The sequence below is a fragment of the Dipodomys ordii genome, unplaced genomic scaffold (genome assembly GCF_000151885.1).
Source record: "Dipodomys ordii isolate 6190 unplaced genomic scaffold, Dord_2.0 Scaffold11, whole genome shotgun sequence".
In the NCBI taxonomy this organism is placed as follows: Eukaryota; Metazoa; Chordata; class Mammalia; order Rodentia; family Heteromyidae; genus Dipodomys; species Dipodomys ordii.
In genome coordinates, this window is record NW_012267227.1 from 6,169,775 (window position 1) to 6,174,550 (window position 4,776).

Sequence of the window (4,776 nt, forward strand, 5' to 3'; positions counted from 1 at the left end):
GCGGGGTGGGCCGGCACAAAGAGGATGTGGCGGGGATAAAAGCCCCACCCAGGCCGGCCAACTCTGCTCGGCAACTGGGGACGCTTCCTGCTCTCGGTGCGCGCCCGGCCCAGGTAAGCGGGGTGCGGCCCGCCCGCCCGCTATGGCCTCGGGGAGGTCGGGAAGGAGCGAACGTGCCTTGCCGAGAGGGGATCGGGTGACAGGGCCCTGAAGAGGGGGGGTCCCGGAAGGACACCCCAAAAAGTAGGTGTGCTCAACCAAGGTGTCCTGGGCAGGAATGGTGGGGTGGAGGTGGGGGGGACCGCCTGTGGCTAGGCTAGGGGGGGTGCCTACCCCGGAAGGGGGGGGCTGAGAAGGGAGGTCTGCAGGGAGAGCCCACCCCCACCCCCGGGTATTCCGGACGTGCTGGGCGCCGGCGGGAGGGGAGCTGGGTGTGGCCGCCCCTGGAGCCCCTGTGGGCACTCTCATCCACACGCCCTGATTTACCGGGCCTTCCCCAGCCCCGGGAGTGTGTGTGTGGGGGGAGAGTAACCCCCCTGTGAACCCCCAAGTATACTGGCCTCGGTGGTTTGCATCGACCAGCCTGGGAAGAGTCAAAGGGGAAGGTGAGTAGTTGGATATTTGAATAGTCACGGTACCCCCCCAACAACAACAACACGCCCCGGGCCACTCTTGGTGGCTGGACATTGGTGTGAGTCTCTGGGGGAAGGGTGGCGTGACTGCAACTCCAGCTGGTGGGAAACTGAGTCAGGGACTTGAGGGGCCTGAAAAGGGCGTGGCCCCCTTGGGTAAGCACCTCCAGATGGCGAGCCCCGAGGGCTGGGGATCTCTTAACTTTCTGGACCAATACAAGTGGCTTCAGGAGACCCATTCTTACCTCCACTCAAGTAGGGTTATTACTAGAAGGTTTCAGAAAAAACAACCAATCGAAAATGAATATGCAACCCTGAAAAGCGCCATCTAAGGGGGAAGGGAGTATCATTTAGCCTGGCACCCGTGGCCCAAGCCTGAAATCCAAACGTAGGCTGAGATCTGAGGACCAGGGTTCACAGACGGCCTGAGCAACAAAGCCTAGAGACTCTTGTCTCTAACCAGCAAAAAGCCGGAAGTAAGGTGTGTCTCAAGTGGCAGAGTGCCAGCCATGAGTGGAAAAGCCAAGTAAGAGCACAAGGCCTTGTGTTCAGGCCCCAATACTGGGGGTGAGGAGGGAGGATGGAGGAGAAGGCAAAAGAGGAAGGACCAGAGAAGTAGTACTACCCTGTTATTTATAGAATTTGAAGCTATTGAATCGAAGAGCTATAGGACTCAGGGAAGGTGAGCTGGAGAGACACCAGGGCTAACCACGTCAGACCACATCCTTGCTTAACAGTTTCCTCCCTTCCTTCCAGTCCACCTATTATCTCAAAGTTCAAGGGCTGCTTCAAACGCTCCGTCCATCTGCAGTGGAAGGTGTGGCCATCAAAGTGCGTTTCTTCCTTCCTTGGGGACGTCCAGGGAGCGCTTGCTGACTCACTGACTTTCACCAGCCCCCAATCTTGGACGGGAGTCTCAATATTTAACATCCTGTGTCTTGGAGCTATTAAAGTGTCTTAGTGACTGACATTAGGCTGGTAGTCGTAGCCATGGGTTTCCTGGCTAATTTCTGATTTAAGTAGTTTTCCTGGCAAGGTAGATACTCTTCTAAATTGCTATTGATTTTGAGGGCTGTGGACTCTTCAGGCAGCCTTGGCCCTGAATCTGGGCACTTAGGCAAAGGGGAAGACTGCTCTCAATTTGCTGATGCAGATAGAGGGCCTACTGGGGACTTGTATTTTTTTAATTAGAAGTAGGGTGGGTGTGTCAAAAGAAGAGTCCTAGGCTCTCTGGGCTACTTAAACATTTATGTGTCCTATGAAATACCACTTAAGCACCCACTATGTTCCAGTCACAGTTAAAGATACTGGGGGACACATCAGGGAACTCTCTTGGTCTCTCTCTCTTTCTTTCTCTTTCTCTCTCTCTCCCCCCCCTCCCTTTCACCCCACCCTGGTCTAGCCTAAAAATGTTTTGTGTATAGTTATGGAGACAATCTGCCTTCCAGATTTGATTGTGAAAATTTAAAGAAGGATATTTTTATTTTTTGCACATGAGCGTCATCTTCCTTCATTTCCCCTGATGCCACACCCTTTTCTAGTTGTGGGACACTAGAGGAAATTCCAGTTCTTTTAAGAAAAAAAAACAACACATTCTTTCCGCCCATTCACTATTGGGTATATTTTTCCTTTTTCAGCTGCCCGAGATAGTCTTCCTCCACTTTGCTGAGATGACAGGTCATCAAGCCAGGGTCAGGAGATTGTATACTTGTGACTGGGTAGATCCACTGAGGTTACCTCCAAGTGGCCCTTTTAGGGGAACGTTCTGGAACTGTTTGGCCATTTGAGCTCAGCCTTGTCAGGGCACACACCCAGGGCACTCAAATGGTCTGAGTTCTCACCACAAGCATAATGTACAATGCTCTGACTCTAAGGAGTGGCTGTGACATAGATCCCTTTGTCCTCATCCTCTGCTTACCATACCCAGACTACACACTCAGAACTCAAGAGGAAATCAGAGATCCAGGGCTACTTGAAGTCTGACTTTCTCATAGCCAGCCTCCCTGCTCATTCATGGTGGCTACTTTCAGACCCTAGCAGCCCTGGCAGTAGGGAGGGAGAGGGGTGGGCACAGGCTGAGTCTGATGAACAGTAATCTGCCAGGCTTTGTAAAGACATACAGGGGTGAGGACTGGAAACCTCCAAATAGGTGGATCTATACCTGCATTTGAAACACTCAGTGTGAGGGAGAGAAAATTGAACATAGAAACTATGCTGGAAAACAACAACAACAACAAAAGAGACCAAAAAAAGGGGTGGGGTGGGGAAGACCCAGTGTGTACAAGCCATCCTTAAGTGGCAACTGAATGCCTACTGTGTGCCAAGTACTGTGCTCAGACCTCTGAGTCAGGAGACAGGAATGAGTATGCTATAAAACCTGTGGGAGGAGACAAGAGCCTTTATACATTCTCCCATGAGGTTTCCCAGACTCAGAGAGATCACAGGAGCGCGGGGTAAGGAGGGAGAGAGACAGAGAAAACACGGTTGTATCATTCTGTAGCCAGATCTCTCACTTGTTCATTAACTGATCAAGACAGAGCCTCATGAAAAGGAGTTGGAGAAGTGACAGGGCTCAGCGCTGTGTGTGTATGGAAGTGAGTTAAGTGTCGAATCTGACTGCGTGTGTATACACACATGAGCATACACGTGCACACAGAAGGTGCTTGGGGACAGGTAGGTAACTCCAGCTCTTGACTGCTGAATTTAAACTTTTTTTTTCAGTAGGTGGAGGAGCCCAACATATGGGTCACAAGGCACTGTAATTGTATTTCCCAACACTGAAAGTGCTTCATGCCAAGTGACTTCACTCTCTTCCACCCACTCCAACCCTGTATTGGGAGACCCGCAGCGAGAGGCGAGAGGCTCGGGGAGCTAGAAGCACACAAATACTGATTGAGCAGCCCGGGCAGCAAAGGGATAAGCTAGAGCAAGTGTTGCAAGGGGGCCTCCTGCCTGGTCTGATCAAGGCCACTGGGCAGAATTCCAGGAATTCTGGGGAATGTGACTCAGGCATTATTAATCAGAGCCATAAAACCAAGGAGAAAAGTATGTGCTTTCAAGAGGGTTCTGTTAAATGCAGATGATTTAGGAGGAGGGTGCAGCGTGTGGAGTACAGTGGGAACTCCCGTTTCCTCATTCATGCTTTTATTTTGGGGGTGGTGGTGGTTAAAATTTCAGTGTGGGCTAGTGGATTATAGTCACTAGGATAATACAGTACAGGCTTTGGTGGGGAAACCTAACCCCTCACATTCCACCAGCCACCCACACACTGGTTTTTTACATTAAATCCTCCTCTGTCATCCAGTTTCTGACTGATTCATCCTGGTTGCTAGGGATCTGTTTTTGTGGCAACCCAACAACATTCCACTCAACTACAAGTGGGTGTGTCTCCAACACTCCAGGGGTAGATTCAGATGGTCTGCAGACTAGTCCCATTGCAACAGCTCTCTGTTGATTTGTCTAAATTACTCCTGGGGCTTTCTGGAGCTGGTTCTACAGTTAAGTGAAATGTATTTTTTTAACTATTTGAGTGTTGACTTTTTAGTTTAGTGTTGTTGTTTTGTTCCCCCTCAAGACCAGGACCTGATTTTTTTTCTTTTTCTTTTTTTTTTTCTGGTCTTGGGGCTTGAACTCTGAGACAAAGCACTGTCCCCAAGCTTCTTTTGCTCACTGCTAGCCACTTACACCTTTTTCTGAGCAGTTTATTGGAGAGAGGAGTCACAGGGTCTTTCCTGCCCATGCTTTCTGTGAACTGTGATCCTCAGATCTCAGCCTCCTGAGTAGCTAGGATTACAGGCCTGAGCCACCAGCCCCAAGCTTAATTATTTTTTTTTTGAGGACTTGATTTTCTTTTTTTCCAGGACTTGAACTTGGTGTCTGAAGCTTATGCTCATTGGCTGTCACTCTACCACCTGAGCTATGCCCCCAATCCCTGTTGATTTTTTAAGACTATTGTTGTTTTTGTTTTCAGCAAACTTTGTTTTGTTTTCCTTTTCTTGGAGTAGGGGAGGAGAAGTTAACACAGCCTCATTTGTACATTTTTTTTTTTTTTTGGTCATAGTGCTTGACCTCTGGGCCTGGGCGCCGTCCCTCAGCTCCTCAGCTCAAGGCGAGCACTCTACCACTTGAGCCACAGCGCCACTTC

The 4,776-nt window shown here is 50.0% G+C and overlaps 1 protein-coding gene across 1 annotated transcript in view; it reads left to right on the plus strand.

Annotated features, from left to right (window-relative positions):
• The first annotated feature begins 19 nt into the window (after nt 1-19).
• Anxa2 (annexin A2) overlaps nt 20-4,776 on the plus strand; it is a 42,394-nt gene continuing 37,637 nt past the window's right edge. Inside the window, exon 1 of the mRNA XM_013010221.1 lies at nt 20-113. The gene's annotated coding sequence lies outside the window, so the exon portion shown is untranslated. The remainder of the gene's footprint in view (nt 114-4,776) is intronic.